A 20,806-nucleotide genomic window follows, 5' to 3' on the forward strand; every position below is an offset into this window, starting at 1 on the left:
TACAGGGGAGCACTGTCTACAGAGAATCTTAAAACAACATATTTGGAGTGGAGACCATCATTTATCTTTATTCTTTCCCAAGTTTTATTTTCTGAAGAGAATATCACTGTAAATGATTTTATTGAAGTGTAATTGACAAATAATAATTGCACATGCTTAGAGTGACAGCTTGAAGAGTTTGGTCACACGCATACACTGCTAAACCATCCCCATAAATTTAAGAGTGAACATATCCATCACCCCCGTGAGTTTCCTCTTGTCCTTGGTAATTTCTCCCTCCTGCCCCTCCCTGTACCCCCATCCTTAGACAACTACTGGTCTGCTTGCTATCTTTATGGATTGTATGGATTCCATTAGTATAAAATGCTACAAAATGTAAACCACACTCATTTGTATCCAGCTTCTTTCGCTCCAGCATTATGATGAGAACCATCAATGTTCTTGTGTACATCAATATTACATTTTTAGGTTACGATTGTTTCCTTAAACATTTAGGAGCATTTAAAGGATAATCCAAAGTTGCTTTAGTGTCATGTTTTTTTCATTTTGAGATCAATGTAAATTTACATGCAGTTGTAAGAAACAGAAAGATGCCTTATACCCTTAACTTTGTTGCCCAATGGTAACGTCTCGCATGTCTATACTATGATATCAAAATCAGGGAAGTGAAGCTGCTATGATCTATTTACCTTATTCCAATTTCACCAGTTATACACGCATAGTTTGTGTGTATGTCTCATTTTGTGCAGTTTTATTACCTGTGTCTACCACTATAGTCAAGATACAGAAACATTCCATCAGAAGGATCCCTCTTGCTGTTAATTTACAGCTACGGCCACCTCCCTCCCTCACCCCTGGAAGCCAGTAATTTGCTCTTCAACTCCATAATCTTGCCATTACAAGTATGTTACATAAATGAAATCATTCAATATATAACTTTTTGTGATCGGCTTTTACATTCAGCACAAATCCCGAGATCCATTCAAGTCACTGTATATATCAATGTTTTTGTGTGTGTGTGTGTTTTTTATTGCCGAGTAATATTGTAAGTGTGGAATGCACCAGAGCTCGTTACACCACTCATTTATTGAAGGACATTTCGGTTCTGATGTCTGGACTCATTACAAATAAGTTGACACAATAATTTCTGCATAGATTTGTCTGTGAACTTAAAGTTTTCATTTTTCAGGGATAAATGTCCAAGAGCAAACTGCTGGGTCATGTGGTAACGGCAAGCTTAGTTTTGTAACCGATACTTTTTTTTTTTCTTTTTTCCAGACTGGCTGTACCATTTTATATTCCCACCAGCAATTTCTGAATGACACAGTTTCTCTACATTCTCACCAGCATGTGGTGTTACCATTAAACAAAAAAATTTTAAGTCATTCTGGTGCCTGTGTGGTGAGACCTCATTGAAGTTTTCATTTGCATTTCACTAATGGTTAATGTTGAACATCTTTTTATGTGTTCATTTGCCATCTGCGTATCTTCTTCGATGAAATTTCTATTCACGTCTGTAGCCCATTTCCTTCTTTTTTTGACACTTGCATGATCAAGCTTTAATGAATTTGAACACAAGTCACACATTTCCAAGTATACATAAATATATCTCCATTTTACAACTGCTTTTGGCTTCTTTTACTTAAATCTTTTTGGACAGTGATAAGAAAATGCTTGAACTCTTTCTCATTTAAGCAACAAGAACGTCCTTATTAGGAGTTTATGCCTTTTTTTTTCATAGAGTTGATCACCTGAGTTTCTAGGACTTCTTACAGTAAATATTTTGTTTATATTTCCTTTCTATCCACCTAACACTAGCCTGTGGTTGCCTCCTAGATCCTGGGAAGTTCTCTATGGTTAAATGCTGCTTTTAATTTCTGTATCCACACAGAGCCTCTTTGTTGGTCTCTCCAAGATAGTATTTTCTTCCTCTAGTGTATTATTACAGTTCCTTTTGGCTTTTGTTTTTTCCCAATGAAATAAATGTGGATGTACAATGCATCCCTAGTCATAAAATGCTGGATTGAGATTCCTCTCCTTGACATTTATGATAGTCTATTAGGGACTTGTGTGTGAATTTTCACTCCTATTACAAAGGCACTGGTCTGCTTTATGACAGAGAGCCTAATAGTTCTCCATTATATCAATCCACCCAGCTTTGAATCTGCAAATATCCTTTTGGGTACTGCAACACAATCCAGTCCTTGCAGAAGACAATACAACATGTGAGTTTTAACATTACCTTCAGCCTAGATTGCTATAGGTGGGTGACACTGAACTCCTGACCCTCCCAGTCATAGATCCACTTGATATTTTCAAACTTAAAATCATTTAAGACTAGAGAAAACTCTACACCCATTCTGTACTGAGGTTTCTGGGGATTTTTCACCTATGTTCGGCAGCTTGTCAATAATCACAGGCTTCTCCATTCCTTCGCCAATCAGAGAGGAGAAAACCATCATACAACAGACTTAACGACAAAGGAATCTCTGGTCAATCACTGCACACTGACATAACCAGAAAGGTTCTTGCCATCTCCCCTCATCCAAGCTCTGGCCTACTAGCTGTCCTTGAGCAGACAAAAAAATCCATATGATTTCTGAAACGATATGTGCCATCATACTCCGAGCCACAGAATTCATGACTATAATATCTCAATCAGAATAAGGGGGAAAAGAGCAGTGAGTCTTCTCAAACAGCTGAACCTAGCACTGAAGCTGGGTTCTACAGAAGCCCAAGCCAGTATATGAACGCCTCAAGGGAACACCTGATGGAAAATGTGGGTATAATGGATTTTTTAGCAGTAGTTTTGACTTCTTCAAGTTAAAATCCTGTGAATCCTTGGAAAGTGAGAGCAAAGGTTAAGAGAAATTAATTGTCTAAAGGCACTTAAGTCCCTTGTCTGTTTATCCACATCAGTGAGAGTTGAATGTCTGCTTTCTCATTGTCAAGTCTCAGTGCCTCAGTTTCTCTTCAATAATATTGTTTGTGTTTTCTTGATGGGCAAAGCCCTAGCATCCCTAGCCTAGATAGGCTAGCCTTAGGGCTACATGACTTTGGCCATTAGCACTGAAATCAAATGCACAGTTGGCTTTTCCAGCTCCTGAAGAATTTTCTCTAATGTTTGAGTTCTTGTTGTTGTTGGCTGGATCCTATTTAAGTCATTGTATGTCCCTTTCCAGTTCTTGCATTCTTTTTCTTAGGAGTTCCTCAGTTTAGTTTCTCACTATGTCATTTTCAGCAACTATATGGCAACCCCAGGAATAAAGGAGTCATACAGGTCCATCGTACCTGCTTATCCTAAGCCACACCTGTAGCTCCTTTTTCTGATTTTTTTATTCTGTTGAATTCCAAGAGCTCTTTATATATTTTAGACATGTCTTTCATCAGTTATGTGGTTTACATTTTTTCCCAGTCTGTAGCCTGTCTTTCATTATCCAGAGAGCACAAGTTGTTAATTTTGATGAGGTCCAATGTATCAATTTTTTTCTTTTCATGGATCATGCTTTTGGTGTCAGGTCTAAGAACTTTTCACCTGGCCTTCAGTGCGGAATGACACCTCCAAAATGCTATAATTTTACATTTGTATCTGTAATTCATTTTACATTTGTTTTGTATAAGGTATGAGATTTAGGCCAAGGTTCAGTTGTTTTACTATGGATGTCTAACTGCTCCAGGACCATTTGTTAAAAAGGCTATTCCTCCTCCATTGATATACTTTTAGACCTTTATCAAAAAATAGATGGGTATATTGGTTTGGGTCTATTTCTGGGCTCTGTATTCTATTGTATTGATCTATGTGTCCATCCCTCAGCAAACACTATACTGTGTTCATTATAGTGGCTATACGGTAAGCCTTAATACCAAGTAGGGTGATTCTTTTCACTTTATTCTTCTACTCTGGTTTTGTTATTAGGGTAATACTGGATTCATGAAATGAGATATAAAATGCCCCATCCTCTTGGATTTTGTGGTAGAGAGTGTAAATTGGCTTTTTATTTTTTATTTAAATTTTAGTTAACCCACAGAGCAATATTGGTTTCAGGAGAATTTAGTGACTCGTCACTCACATGCAACATCCAGTGCTGATCACAACAAGTACCCTCCTTAGTACCCATCACTCATCTAGCCCATCCCTCACCTACTTCCCTCTATCAACTCATAGTTAATTCTCTAGCATTAAGAATCTTCTGTGGTTTGTTTCCCTCTCTTCTCTTCCCCCCATTTCCCACATGTTCATCTGTTTTGGTTCTTAAATTCCACATATGAGTGGAATCATATGGTACTTGACTTTCTGACGGACTCATTTCACTTAGCATAATACATCCTAGCTCCATCCACATCGTTGCAAATGGCAAGATTTCATCTTTTTTATGTCAGAGGACTATTCCATTGTATATATACACCACATCTTCTTTATCCATTCATCAGTCGATAGACATTTGGGCTCTCTGCATAGTTTGGCTATTGCTGATAATGCTATAAACATTGGGTGCATCTACACTTTTGAATCTACAGTTTTGCATCCTTTGGGCAAACACCTAATAGTGCAATTGCTGGATCATAGGGTAGTTCTATTTTTGGTTTTGTGAGGAACCTCCATACTGTTCTCGAGAGTGGCTGCACCGGTTTGCATTCCCACCAACAGTGCAAAAGGATTTCCCTTTCTCTGCATCCTTGCCAACATCAGTTGTTTCTTGTGTCATTAATTTTAGACATTCTGACAGGTGTGAGGTAGTATCTCAACGTGATTTTGATTTGTATTTACCTGATGATGACGGATATTGAGCATCTTTTCATGTGCCTGTTAGCCATCTGGATGTCGTCTTTGGAAAAGTGTCTGTTCATGCCTTCTGTCCATTTCTTAACTGGGTTATGTTTTTTGGGTGTTGAGTTTGATAAGTTCTTTATAGATTTTGGATGCTAACACTTTATCAGGTAAATCATTTGCAAATATCTTCTATTCCATAGACTTTTAGTTTTGTTGGTTATTACCTTCACTGTGCTTAAGTTTGTTTTTTTGATTTTTATCTTGATGAAGTCCCAATGGTTCATGTTTGCTTTTGTTCCCCTTGCCTTCAATTACATGTCTAATAAAAAGTTTCTCTGGTCAAGGTCAAAGAGCTTGCAGCTTGTGTTATCCTCTAGGATTTTGATGGTTTCCTGTCTCACACTTAGGTCTTTCACCCATTGTGAATTTATTTTTGTGTACAGTGTAAGAAAGTTATCCTGTTTCATTCTTCTGTATGTCACCATCCGGTTTGCCTAACAACATTTCTTGAAGAGACTGTCTTTTCTCCATTGGATATTCTTTCCTGCTTTGTTGAAGATTAGTTGGCCATATAGTTGTGGGTCCATTTCTGGGTTTTCTATTCTGCTCCATTGATCTATGTGTCTGTTTTTGTGCTGGTACCATACTGTCTTGAAGACTACGGCTTTGTAATAGAGCTTGAAATCTGGAATCGGGATTCCTCCAGTTTTTCTTTTTCAGGATTGCTTTGACTACTCAGGGTCTTTTGTGGCTGCATACAAATTTTAGGACTGAATGTTCTAGCTAGGAAATAAAATTAATAATAGTGAATTTTTTATTACCAATCATCACAGTCTTGTCATTTGCCTCTGGAAAAAGTAGGTTCTTCATCTGGAGACTAAAACCAAGTCATGTTGAAACATAGTTTCCTTGTATTTCTCTCAGGGAATGGCCATGTGATCAGCTGGCTGATGCTCCGGGAGTAGTGAATAAGAGGGCAGGCAGGTGAGAAAGTAGGGAGCCTAAAGGTCAGGTGCTGGGAAGTCGTTGCAGTCCTTAGCAATGTGACTGCCTTTGGAATAGAAACTTGGACTTGGCAAGGTTGGCAAGTTGTTGCTTTCTCACTTAGTCTTATGTACTTCCTGTGTCCTCCCTTAATTCTGAATAAACCCTACTTTTCAAAATGCCATCCTGACTCGGCTAGATTAAGAGAACCAAAGGAATAGGGGCAGGACAGGGGGCATAACCACACTTCTGAAATTGGTAGGATAGTTTTTTTAAGATTTTATTTTTAAGTAATCTCTACACCCTGCATGGGGTAGGGCTCAACCCCACGGTCAAGAGTCATGCACTCCACCACCTGAGCCGGCCAGGCACCCCTACATATGATGGCAGTTTTAAAGAATTCTAAGGGTTTTGGTGAAATTCAAGGGGCTGTGAAGGATTCTGTTTCCTTTTAATTAGACAATTATTTGGCAGTCATTTTTGTTGTTTCCATCGCCCAGAAGAGTGCTTGCCACAAGGTAAGGGCTGAGTTCCTGTTTGCCGAAGGACTGAGGCCATTTTCCCCGGGCAGACCAGGCGACACTTCCGTCTCGCCCAGTTAATGGTTCTGCAGTGGAGACAACCTTATGGCAGAAACGAGACAAAGACGTTCCCATGTTTCTGTTGCCGTTGAGCAAGGTTACCCTACTCAGTCCATTAAATATGCCTGCTCTCAGCGCGCACTGGTCTTTTGTCTTCGGGGATATTTTCCAGGCACGTGGGTGCGACTACAGAATCATCAGTAATTGCGTACAACTTTATTTACCAAATATATTCTGTCAGAGAAGGCTCTGGCTGTAGCAACTAGTGACCAGCACCATCCTCCTGCCATGTTCCAGGCAGTAATGACTATAGCACTAAGAGCTGGGTTACTAGTGCACCTTACCCTGCCTCCATCTTTGGACCTGGGTTGATAGGGAGTCTTCGTCTTCTCTTTGGAACTTGAGGTACTTTGATAGGAATTGCATTAAATGTGTAGATTGCTTCGGGTAGTGTAGCCATTTTCACAATGTTGTTCTTCCAACCCTTGAACGTGGAATACTTTTCCATTTCTTTGTATCATCTTCAAGTTCTTAAGCGTTCTATGGTTTTTAGAGTATAGATGCTTTACCTCTCTAGCTAGGTTCATTCCTTGATATCTTATTATTTTTGGTGCAATTGCAAATGGGATGGATTCCTTGATTTCTTTTTCTGCTGCTTTGTTATTTGTGTATAGAAAGGCAACAGATTTCTGCACATTGATTTTTATAGCCTGTGACTTTACTGAATTCATGTATCAGTTCTAGCAATTTTTTTTTTTGGTGGAGCCTTTTGGGTTTTCTACATAAAGTATCCTGTCATCTGCAAATAGAAGTTTGACTTCTTCATTGCTGCTGGTGATACACCACATTTTAATAAAAGAAAGGATAAGAACTATATGATCCTCTCAGTGGATGCAGAAAAAGCATTTGACAAAATATAGGTATCCATTCTTGATAAAAACCCTCAACAAAGTAGGATAGATGGGACATACCTCAACATTGTAAAGGCCATATATGAAAGACCCACAGCTAATATCATCCTCAATGGAGAAAAACTGAGAGCCTTTCCCCTAAGGTCAGGAACAAGACAGGGATGTGTACTCTCACCATTACTATTTAACATAGTACTGGAAGTCAAAGCCTCAGTAATTAGACAACAAGAAATAAAATGCATTCAAATCAGTAAATTGGCTGTTTAAACATTTGGTAGAATTTTCCAGTGAAATCACATGGGCCTGGATATTTTTCCTTCAGGTCTTTCTTAAACTACATATTCAATTTCTTTATCAATTATAAGATTAATTACATTGCCTATATAACTTTGGGGGGGTAGTTGTAATTTGTGGTTTCTCAAGGGATTGATCCATTTCTTCTATGTTTTCAAATTTATGAGCATTCAGTCATTAACAGTATTCCCTTATTATCCACTTAGAAATTACAGAATTTGCAGTGATATTCCTATTTAATCACTGATATTGATCCTTGTCTTCTCTAATTTTATCTGTGCCAGTCTTGCGAGAGGCTTACCAATTTTATTAATTTAAGAAATAGCTTTTCCCCCATTGATTTTCTTTATTGTATTCTTTTAATTTCATTGATTTCTGCTCTTATCATTATTATTTACTTCCTTCTGCTCACTTTGGGTTTTTCCCTTTTCCTATATCTTTTAGGTAAACACTTGGGTGTGTAATTTGAGATCTTTCCTTATTTCTAATGTTAGCATTTAATGCTAGAATTTTCTCTCTCAGGGGTGCCTGGGAGGCTCAGTTGGCTAAGCGTCTGATTCTAGATCTAGGCTCAGGTCATGATTTCACAGTTCCTAAGTTCAAGTCCCCTGTCGGCTCTGCTCTGACAGCACAGAGCCTGCTTTTGATTCTGTCTCTCCCTGTCTGCCCCTTCCCCCCGTGCATGCTCTCTCTCTCTCTCTCTCTCTCTCTTAAAACAAATAAATAAATAAGCTTCAAAAAATAGATTTTGTATTCAAAAATAATTCCCTCTCAGTGCGACTTTAGCTACATTCCATAGGTTTTGATTTGTCTTGTTTTCATTTTCATTTGGTTCAATTTTTAAAAATTTCCTTTGAGTCTTATTTGACCCATGGATTATTTAGAAGTGTGCTGTTTAATTTCTAAGTGTTTTCTTTCAAGTTTACAGATTTCTAAATGTTTTTTAAATGTTTATTTATTTTTGAGAGAGAGAGAGCGAGCGAGCATGAGCAGGAGAGGGGCAGCGAGAGAGAGGAAGACATAGAATCCGAAGCAGGCTCCAGTCTCTGAGCTGTCAGCACAGAGCCCGATGTGGGGCTTGAACCCACAAACTGTGAGCTCATGACCTGAGCTAAAGTTGGATGCTTAACCAACTGAGCCACCCAGGTGCCCCCAGATTTACAGATTTCTAGTTTGATTTCACTATACTCAGAGGACACATTCTGTAGGATATATTTTCATTCTGTTGATGTTTGTTTTATGGCCCAGCATATAGTCTATCTTGGTATATGTCCTGTAGGCACATGAAACAAGTGTGTACTGTGCTATTGTTGAGTGGAGTATATTTACACAAATAAGATCCTGTTGGTCATTGTTTTGTTTAGTCATCCTATTCTTGCTGATTTTGTCTGGTAGTTCTATCAGTTGCTGAGTGTCGGGCATGTGAAGTCCAATATTAACTGTGGCTTGGTCTGTCTCCTTTCAACTATCAGATTTTGCTTTGTGTATTTGGAAGTTCTGTTGTTTGGTTGATATCTATTTAGAGTAGATACATCTTTGTACTTTTATACTTTTATAATCATGTAATGTCTCTCTTTGCCTTTCATAATTTTCTTTGCTCTGATGTTGACTTTATCTGATAATTCAGTCATTCCTGCTCTTTATTTCTGTGGTAAAATACACCTGCCATGAAATTTGCCGTCTTAACCATTTTAAGTGCACTTTTCGGTAATATTAAGCCCATTTATGTAAGCAATCCCAAAACTGTCTGTGTTGCAAAACTGAAACTCTATACCCATTGAATAATAACTCCTCAATGCCCCTCCCACGGTGCCTGACAACCACCATTCTCCTTTCTGTCTCTATGAGTTTAACAACTCTAGGTACCTCGTGTAAATGGAATCGTACAGTATTTGTCTTTTCCTGGCTGGCTTATTTCACTTAGCATAATGCCCTCAAGATTCATAATGCTATAGAACATGTCACAATTTCCTATCATTTTAAGGGCTGAATGATACCCGTGCATGTATGTACCACGTTTTATGTATCCATTCATCCATCAACGGACACTTGGGTTACTCCCACCATTTGCCTACTGTGAACAATGCTCCTATAAACATGGGTGTACAAATAGGTCTTCAACCCTGTTTATAATTCTTTTGTGTATTTATCCAAAAGAATTGCTGGATAACTCAGTAATGCTATCTTTAATTTTTAAAAGTTTTAATTCCTGTATAGTTAACATACAGTGTTATATTTGTCTCAGGGGTACAATATAGCGATTCAACAATTCGATGCATGATTCAGTGCCTTCATCTTAATCCCCTTCATCTATTTCACCCATCCCCCCCCCCCTCTGGCAACCACCAGTGTGTCCTCTATAGTTAAGAATCTGTTTTTTGTTTTGTTTTGTTTCTTAAATTCCTCATGAATGAAATCATATGGCATTTGTCTTTTTCTGACTCACTTATTTCATTTAGCACTATACCCTCTGGATCCATTTATGTTGTTGCAAATGGCAGGATCTTCTCCTTTTTTAAGCCCGAGTAGTATTCCATTGTGCACATATACCACACTTTCTTCATCCATTCATCTATCTACGGACACTTGGGTGGCTTCCATATCTTTGCTATTGTGAATAATGCTGCAATGGACATAGGGGTGCATATATATTTTGAAATTAGTGTTTTCATTTTTTTTTATAAATACCCAGATGTGGAACTGCTAGATCATATGGTAGTCCTATTTTTAGTTTTTTGAGGAACCTCCATACCGTTTCCCACAGTGACTGTACCAATTTACATGGCCACCAATAGTGCACGAGGGTTCCTTTTTCTCCACATTACGCCGTACTGAGATTGAGCACTTGGGGTTGCCGAAGAGTTTTACTCAATGATTATGCTCTGTTCTCAGCTTTTTATTGTCCCTGTATATCTGCTCCATACAGAGAGTCTGTCTCTCCATGATTTTGCCAGTTGGAAATGCTGTTGATTGTCATTCATCAATAAGTTAGCAGTATGGTGAGAGTTTTCTGGATTCTAGTCCAACCTGAGTCTTGGGTAGGCCCCATGAGGTTGGTCATCAGAGGCATGTTCTTCAGTGCTTCTGGCCATATTCTCCATGATAGGCAGACTATCTTGTTATGTGTCTTCTGTAGGAGATAGATTCCAACTCATCTCCAAGAGGTAGATGTTTCCCACATATTTGTATCACCTGCAATTAGGCATTTTAATTTTTGGCAGGAAATCATGCCTAGTAATCCTGGGAGTAGGCAAGGTAGCAGGCCTGAATGCACATATAATTGTGTGCTATTACTGGAAACATCAGTCATTATATGTCACATTTGGTTTGAAATTGCTGCTTTGGATACTGGTGAATGCACTAGTAATCCAGCTCTTAGTGCTATAGTCATTGCTGCCTGGAACATGCCAGGAGGATGGTGCTGGTCACTAGTTGCTACAGCCAGAGCCTTCTCTGACAGAATATATTTGGTAAATAAAGTTGTACGCAATTACTGATGATTCTGTAGTCGCACCCACGTGCCTGGAAAATATCCCCGAAGACAAAAGACCAGTGCGCGCTGAGAGCAGGCATATTTAATGGACTGAGTAGGGTAACCTTGCTCAACGGCAACAGAAACATGGGAACGTCTTTGTCTCGTTTCTGCCATAAGGTTGTCTCCACTGCAGAACCATTAACTGGGCGAGACGGAAGTGTCGCCTGGTCTGCCCGGGGAAAATGGCCTCAGTCCTTCGGCAAACAGGAACTCAGCCCTTACCTTGTGGCAAGCACTCTTCTGGGCGATGGAAACAACAAAAATGACTGCCAAATAATTGTCTAATTAAAAGGAAACAGAATCCTTCACAGCCCCTTGAATTTCACCAAAACCCTTAGAATTCTTTAAAACTGCCATCATATGTAGGGGTGCCTGGCCGGCTCAGGTGGTGGAGTGCATGACTCTTGACCGTGGGGTTGAGCCCCACCCCACGCAGGGTATAGAGAGTACTTAAAAATAAAATCTTAAAAAAAAAACTATCCTACCAATTTCAGAAGTGTGGTAATGCCCCTGTCCTACCCCTATTCCTTTGGTTCTCTTAATCTAGCCGAGTCAGGATGGCATTTTGAAAAGTAGGGTTTATTCAGAATTAAGGGAGGACACAGGAAGTACTTAAGACTAAGTGAGAAAGCAACAACTTGCCAACCTTGCCAAGTCCAAGTTTCTATTCCAAAGGCAGTCACATTGCTAAGGACTGCAATGACTTCCCAGCACCTGACCTTTAGGTTCCCTACTTTCTCACCTGCCTGCCCTCTTATTCAGAATCAGCCAGCTGATCACATGGCCATTCCCTGAGAGAAATACAAGGAAACCATGTTTCAACACGACTTGGTTTTAGTCTCCAGATGAAGAACCTACTTTTTCCAGAGGCAAATGACAAGACCCTGACGATTGGTAACAAAAAAAAAAAATTCACCATTATTAGTTTTATTTCCTTCCAAATTTCCGACAGTATATCTTGTGTTTTTACTGATTCATAGGTAGGTTTTACCAAGTTGTCTATTTTTATTCTTTCGATGTGCCAGTGTTTGGATTTGTTTTCATCTCCATTTTTAATGCAATAGTTCGTGTTGCTAACTTTAATAATTCATTTCTCATGGTTCCTTTTGTTTGTATTTTTAACTTTCTGAATTGCCTCCTCAGTTCATTCATTTTCACTCATTCTTCTTTACTGATGAAACTTCTTTGGACTATGGACTTTCTCATATGTACAGTTTGTCTGCATTTAATAGTACTACTAATATTTATTAAGCGCTTAGTATGTGCCATTTTTGCAAATATCTTGCATACATTTGTTTAATCCTCCCAATAAACTTATTGAGTAGGATACATTGCAGAGGTGTTACGTTTTCTCCTATTTACCTAAAATGACACAAGTAGTAGATGGCAGAGCCAGAATTAGAATTCAGGCAATCTGCGTGCAGATCTGGTCCTGAACCCATCATAATTTTGAAAATATTCGATAGCATTTCCTGTGTTTGCCTCTGCCGATGGAAAATTCTGACTGGGACTTGGTGCCTAATTATGTCATTCTGGCACAAATCAAGATAAGTAGCAATATGCAAACACCCTTGAGTCCTCAGAAACTATCAACATTGGTTATTTGGAAACTAAAAGACTTTCTTTTAAAGTGTGATCACAAGTAACTGTTTTGTGGAAATCTTACATTGAATACAAAATAGTGAATTGTTAAACTAGTTTTAAAACTTTCATTTCTCTTCACTTCTCACTTCGTACTACAAACCCCCAAACCTTTCCTGAATACCCCCAATACATACACTATGTCTTTAGGTAGCTTTAGCCAGCTTCTAGAAACACTTCTGTTCCATAGGCTCTCCCAAATATTTTAAGTGAATATATAAGTGAATTTTCAAAAGCAATGTGTCAGTGATTAGAAGTGGGAAGATATTTTCAGTCTTAAAATGATTTGGACATTTTTCCTGGTGAAATTAACTTCCTAGCAAATCTCCCTCTTAGATAATGAGGAGACTCATGATCCAGATTTACATAGGTCCTATACCTTTCAAAAAGTAACCACTTTCCAAAGAAGCTAAATGAAGATTTTTGTGACCAATGACATCTAAAACATTTCTCTTCTGCAAGTGGAAAAAGATCTACAGTGGAATATACAAATTTGTAATCAGTTCACATGCAATTCGGTTGAATACTCGTAACTCAGCAAACAGGAACACTTATCTTTACTTGTGCACGCCAAGATATGGGGAGGTTCGACACTGGTATAATTCGTTCTTTTCACTTAATCCTTATTCTTGTGGGGAGCTTGTATTTGTACACCGCACAGAAATTGTGACTATTTAGCACTTTTTTAGGATGCCACAGCTGAGACCAACTTGTTCTACCATTATTACTACCCAAAAATTATACCTTCTGCACATGTCATAAAAATAAATGATCTTAAAACTGCACATGATATTGCCTAAAAAATCACATTTACAAGACTGGGATGTTTTATCTAATTCTCTGAATGGGGAAAACTGGAGACTAACACTCCAACCACTAAAATATGTTATGAAATTTCTTTCCTATCACTTCCTTTGTTTTGTATCGGGAAATCCCTCTGGTACCGTCCAGAAAAATATCTGCCACCCTTGTCTTTACTGTTATAATTTCACTATTTGTCTTATTCTAAGCCAATATTGAACAGAAATTGAAAGTGAGTGTACTCAAAATTCGTCTTTCTACTCATCTTCTTTTTTTAATATCAGAGAGTGGACAGAACTAAAACATCAATCAGTGCTAAGTCAATAACACTTGGAAGGAAATGTTCTGGTTCTTGTTTCCCTAATCATCCTTCTTCCAATTACTTCCTGAACAAAATCCGACTTTGAGGACCATGATGTGACCTTCATTTTGACTCTATCTTAGGTCAAATCATTCAGTATGTCAGCTCCTACTACTTCAAGAAATCAGTTTTAAAAGGGGCAGTCTAAGCGATTGCCCCTAACCAAGGGCATGGAGACTGTCTCAGCTCAGCCCAGTGGACTTGCTTCTCACAGCCCCACATGGTAAATGATGTATTTGGCCCCGGTCAGCTGCTGCAAATCACTGTTACCCAAACCTGTATGTGTGGTCTGATTCTTTCTGGCATGTAGATGGGCAGACCTCATACTGACGGGCATACCTCACATTTTGAACTGATGGAAGTTTCCTATTCCTCTTGGAGTATTACATTTGAATTTTTGTACTGCATTCTCCGAGGGAATATTATTCAGAACTTATTCTGAGCACTTCTGTGGTACGTTACTCCATAAATATTCTGTCAGCCAAACAAGGTTCCCTATTTTCAATACAACATCCATTATTCACACTCAAAAAGGCACCGAAGATAAGGCTCAGCATTCTGTATGAATCCTGGCTTCTACTGAGTGCTGGCCTGAAACAATTCTTCTGTACTTTGTGTACATAAGCCTAGCCTTCAACATCCTACCAAGATAGTAAAATATGCACACAATACTTAAAAAAAACATGATTTTTAACCATGATAGGGATAATTTACTTAGAACAGGGTATTTCTATAGTCTTACACAGCAACCACCAAATTATGTGTTGAAATCGAAGGCAAAATAGTAACTTCACATTGGAAGAATTTAGCAAACACAAACTTAACTCAGTGATTACAGTGAGTATCACCAACAAAGGGAAAAGCAGACATCATGCATCTCCTGAAAGGATACAATGAGAAGAACACTGCATCGTTTTGGTGTTATTTCTGCTAAAAATGTATTTAACTTGAACCTATCATACGGAAATACAGATCACCCCATATCAAGAGACACCCTATGAGCATCGATGGAGCATTCATCCACGATGAATCACTGGGTGCTACTCCTGAAGCCAAGATACACTATATGCTAACTAACTTGAATTTAAATAAAATAAATCAATAAACAAACCGAATCATATGCAACTAAAAAAAAAGACATCCTGTTAGATAAGTGGCCTTTAAGTCTTCAACACTTTCAACGTCATCACATACAAAGAAAGTATCAGGACGTGTTGCAGATCGAAGGAGATTACAGAAACACGACAAACAAAATAAGCTATCTCAGGCGGATTCTGAGTGAGGAAATCTAATTATGAAGGTTCCTATTCGGATATGGTCAAATTTGAACTTGGACTTTGAAAAGAAGTATCAGGAAACTTCTTTTGCAAAGGATCAAATAGTAGGTATTTTTTGACTTGTGGGTCCTATGGTCTCTACCGCAGCTACTTGGCTCTGTTGTAGTGGCTCAAAAACTGAGACAAAATGCAGTTGTGTTCTAGTAAAACTTTATTCACAACAACAAGCAGCAATGGTCCATATTTGACCTGAGGGCTATAGTTTTCAGATCCCTAAATTAGAGAATAGTATTGTATAAGCATGAAATCTCCTGGTTTTGGTAATTTTACTGTGGTTTATTGTTCTAGGATATACCTCCTAAGGTATTTAGGGTAAAGATTCATAATATGTGTGATTTAACTCTGAAATAGGTGAGGGAGTAGGAGAAGTATATTTGACACACACACACACACACAAACACGTATTATGTACCTCTATATGTATATGGGTTATGGAGAGAGAATAAAGAGACATGGAGAAAATGTAATAAAATATTGATGAATCTGGTAAAGAAAAGAAATTCCTAGGACTATACTTGAAAGCTTGCAGAAATGTGAAATTTTATCAACATAGTAAAAAGATGTAAATTTAAAAAATAAACATGTACACCAGATAGATGTTTATTCTGTTGATGGTTTTCTAAACCTACACAGTCAATGTATCATTTTAAGCTGCTCTTCTCTCTCGTTCACAATAGCTATACTTAAATATTTTAAAACTCTCATTTTTAAAATGTCTTCACTCAACAAGCACTCTATCTTTAGCTCTTTATTTTTTTTTGACTTTGAGAAATGTTCTGAAACATAGCATTGAGATGGCACAGAATGAAATTTGAGGAATCAGAGGATCTGAATTTGAGCTCCAACTAGATTTCTTATTAGCTTCATTTATAGATAAGTCACTTAGCTTCTCATTTTACTCCTTTGTAACTATGTCATAGTGTTCTGAGCACTGAGATAATGAATATGACGCTGTAAAATCCCTAAATTGCTATGCATAAGAGTGATTTGCCCTCATTTGTAGTGACTAGATTTTCTAAGCGCAAGAGCAAATGCAAAATATACCATTGCATTTATAAATGTTTTCAAAAGACCAGATGGACTTGCTTTTATGAAACAGAAGTTTGATACAAGATGTCAAACTAGCCAGGGCTCCGTCTCCCAAACCCAACCGAAGAAGAAACAAAGGAAAAGTCAAGATATTGACAGAACGCATTCCCATATTCCATACCTGAAATAGATGCATGAGAAATCCTTCCAGAGGCATAAAATGTGTTTGGGTCCCAGCATGGGGGGAGGGGTGACTCATTGAAACTGTAATTTCTTCTACATTGTGCTGGAGAGCCCCAAGGCAGAGATGTGATCGAGACGGGCCACGTCAAGCATGGAAATGGAAAATACCTCCCAGTCACTCTTACCAACCTAGATTTCTACCACTGTCCCTACACAAGTCTCAGAGCGCTTGGGACCTTTACGAGACAGAACCCACGCAAAAAAAGGAAACCAGAATACATGTGGGAAAAGCAATGAAGTAAATAACAGCACAACTAAAAGAGTGTTCAAGCCTAGACACATGGATCTGTACCTGCCATAATAATGTGGGGCAATCAAAAGACAGAGTCTCCAATATTAAATAAACAAAAGTCTCAACAACATCCTGCTTTTAAAAGATGTACTTAAGCCCCCAGGGGACAGGAGTATGTGTGTGCCTCGTATTTGTGCTGTCATCTATTATGATTTTTAAATATCTTTAGACCTTTAGCATCTCCAATACCTATCGCTGTGATTGGTGCCCTGTGTATATTCTTTAAATGTTTGCTTGCTAAGGAGACAGTGCTGCCCGTGGGCTTGGACATAAAGCAGAGCTGTGTTCATATGACAGCACGGCCACTTAGTAAGCAGGGGAATGAGCTGTAGAATGTGTAAGTTATTTAAAAGTTTCAGGCTTACATCCTTATCCAAAACACAGGGATAATGCCACCTTTCCAGTACTGTAAATAGCCATTACTAAATGAGAAAACATAGGCGTTGTAATTCTGTCCTGCAACAAACGTTTTTTGAGTACGTTCTAATTGTCAAGCCACGTGTCTTTTATGGATATTTAGTAGGAAACACTACCAAAGGTTTCGTTTCTCATGGAGCTCAAAGTCTAGAAGGGGATATATGCATTCCAACTATTAAGTCGTTAGGAGTTACTTTAACGCCTGGTATATGAACCAACTTGATTTCCTTTACGAGTTGGTAGCCCATAAGTGGAAAGTACCAGTGAGCTTCATATAAACTTGGCAAGCCTCCCTACCAGTATCTCCAGAAAATGCCTAACACTCCATTCTTCCCCCGCTAGCTCTCCTCTCACCTACTCCGTGTTTATCGAGTCACCTTATCCTGCTGATGACCCTCTCCACAGCCCTTTTGGATTCATGCTTCTGGTCAACTGTTTCGTTCTTAATCTCAGCTTCAATCCTTAATGTCGCTATTCAGATCACCCTTCTCCCATTCCCAGGAGGATAGAGACTGTCCTGTCCCCAAACTACACTCAAACCAATCTTTAGGACCCTTCAAGGTTACAGGGCCTGTAATTTTACGGAAAATACTGACACGAGACAAAAACGTAAGATTCCATTGCTCTTAATCTGATATTGCTCAATGGGTTTTGGTGTCCTCTCCAATCCTTCGTCCCTATTAATCACAATAAACCTGCACTATGAGCCAAGGTCTCAAAGTTGAGAGAAAGTACAGAGGATCTCGTGGATTCCCTCCTGCAGATACTCCAGGCCCTGGCCCCACGTTTTTCTGTCATTACAGTATTTGTACCTCCACTGAAATCTGACGTGATAGCACACTCAGCATTTCTAGTGCATCTATTGAAGAAGCAGCCACTTGAAGACTGTTATTTAAGGGGCACCTGAGTGGCTCAGTCGGTTGTCAGACTTCGCCTCAGGTCATGATCTTGTGGTTGGTGAGTTCGAGCCCCGCATCTGGCTCTCTGCTGTCAGCAGGGAGCATGGTTCAGATCCTCCCTCCTGCTCACTCTCTACCCTTCCCCCCCCCAGTCTCTCCCTCTCAAAAATAAACTTTTTAAAAAAAGAAAATTGTAATCTAAAAAAAAAAAAAAACTGAAGTTGAGGATAAGGATTCCCCTATATGCCGTTCTTAGAATTTATGTCAAGAAAACAGTTTTGGAAGCTCAAATTCTTTCTTTTCATCAGAAAATGACACAATATTATCCAGTGGATTCTGCTTCTTGTTTAGGCTGTGAAAGTCAGAGTTCAGTTTCCATACTTCATTCATCCCAGGCTCTAACCTAATTCTTTCTCCCCTCTTTTTAATTAGAGATACATACACATAGGAGAACCTACGTGTGCTTTTTTTTTTTTTTTTTTGCATTTCAACAGCATTTAAAATTATTTTCATATTGCGCCTTATCTTAAATCCTTTTAGAATTAGGCACTATGTAATTTGTAAGTAATTTAAATGTCTTAAGCATCATCTGGAAGAGGAGTCATCGCTATACTGAGCCCTCAAGCTAATATGCCCAACACTCACCAAATCCATCAACTCATGAGCGACAGACCCAGCTTACTCCATAGTCTAAATTGACATTTATTCCCACAAAGAAGTGAGTGGTAAAAAGTACTAAGCTCTTTATAAATCTCAGCATGCAACAAATATACAGGCTCGTCAGCCCATTCTTAAGTACTGACCTTGAAAATACTTCGGGGCCAACTTAGCTCTATATGATGTCAATATGACTATCGAAATGGTGGAAATAAAATTGATAGAAGCAGTTTATTTCAAATGAACCCGCAGTGACTGCCTAAGTCTTGGTTCACACCTGAAATGACTTAGCCTGACCATTGATAAGGCCTGGCCTAAAACCAGACCCGAAAACTCGAGTCAGGAATGAATGCAAATGCTGCTAAGTTCAGCCTCCAGCCCCCGTTGCTACGTTTGTGGAGATGAGAGGTACTGGGAATTTTAAACAATTGCTAACAGCTCAATTTTGTTTCTCAAAAAGTAATACATAGAGGCCCAATATCTACAACAGGTAAAAGCAAAACTGCCTGAGTTGAAGTACAGAGAAGAGGCCCTGAGGCCTGGCTCTTCCAGGTCCCTTTGGCCACCTCTGTTCTGATGGCTCGCTGTTCTCGGTGTATTTGGTACTTCTGAGGAAAAAGAGAATCAATAACAGGTTAACCCATATCTCAGTTAAATAATGCTGCAATAAATATATAAGTGCATTGTTTGCATTTTATTTCAGTAAATACCCAGTAATGGAATTATCGGACCATACGGTAGTTCTAGTTTTCATTTCCTGAGGAATGTCCACACTGCTTTCCACAGTGGCTGCACCTCTCTACATTCCCACCAACAGTGCACAAAGGTTCCTTTTTCTCCACATCCTCGCCAACACTTGTCTTTTTTACTTGAGCCATTGTGACAGGTGAAAGGGGATGTCTCATTGTGGTTTTGATTTGCATTTCCCTGATGATGAGCGATGATGAGCATCTTTTCGTGTGTCTGTTGGCCATCTGGATGTCTTCTTTGGAAAAATGTCTATTCATGTCCTCCCATTTTTTTCATTGTTTTTTTTTTGGGGGGGGGCACTGAGGTCTAGAAATTCTTTATATACCTCAGATATTAACCTTTTGTCACATATATATCATTTGCAAATATGTCCTACCACTCAGTAGGTTGCCGTTTTCTTTTGTTGATCATTTCCTTCACTGTGTAAAAGCTTTCTATTTTAATGTAGTCCCAATAATTTACTTTTGCTTTCTGTTTCCTTTGCCTTAGGAGACATATACTGCTATGGCCAGTGTCAGAGAAATTACTGCCTGTGTTCTCTTCTAGAATTTTTTTTTTTATGGTTTCAGGTCTCACATTTAGGTCCTCAATCCAATCGCTTCTCGGCCTTTTGGCTAAGATCAAGTGTAGGTCCTCAATCCATTTTGAGTTTCTTTTTGTATATACTTTTAGAAAGAGGTCCAGTTTTAACCTTTTGCATGTAGCTGTCCGGTTTTTCTAGCACCATTTATTAAAGAGAAATGTTGCCAGGGCACCTGAGGGGTGCAATCTGTTAAAGCACCCAACTTCGGCTAAGGTCTTGATCTCATGGTTGTTGAGTTCGAGCCCCACATCAGGCTCACTACTGTCAGTGCAGAGCCTGCTTTAGATCCTGTCCCCCTCTCTGTATACTCCTCCCCACACGTGCTCTCTTTCAAAAATAAATAAATAAACAAACAAATAAACAAATAAATCATTTAAAAGATATATAAAGAGACTGTTCCCTATGTTTTTTGCATCATACAGTAGCCAAGATATGGAAGCAACCCAAGTGCTCACTGATAGATGAATGGACAAGGAAGATGTGTGTGTGTGTGTAGTATATATGTTTCAGTTTATATACATATATATATATACTAAATATATTTACATATATATTTATATATTATATTTATATGTACGTATATTTCTATATACATATGTACATATTATATATATTTATATAAATACATTTCATTTATATATATAGTATACATGTATAAACAAAATATTACACAGCCATGAAAAAACAATGAGACCATGCTATTTGAGGCAACCTGGATGG

General features: G+C 38.5%; 2 pseudogenes; one reads left to right on the plus strand and one right to left on the minus strand.

The window, feature by feature from the left end:
• Window positions 1-1,857: 1,857 nt before the first annotated feature.
• Window positions 1,858-20,806, minus strand: part of LOC145714468 (tRNA pseudouridine(38/39) synthase-like) — a 94,361-nt pseudogene continuing 75,412 nt past the window's right edge.
• LOC145714807 (U2 spliceosomal RNA) lies at window positions 20,098-20,199 on the plus strand (annotated as a pseudogene).

The sequence above is a fragment of the Panthera onca genome, chromosome X, assembly GCF_046562875.1.
Source record: "Panthera onca isolate mPanOnc1 chromosome X, mPanOnc1 haplotype 2, whole genome shotgun sequence".
NCBI lineage: Eukaryota > Metazoa > Chordata > Mammalia > Carnivora > Felidae > Panthera > Panthera onca.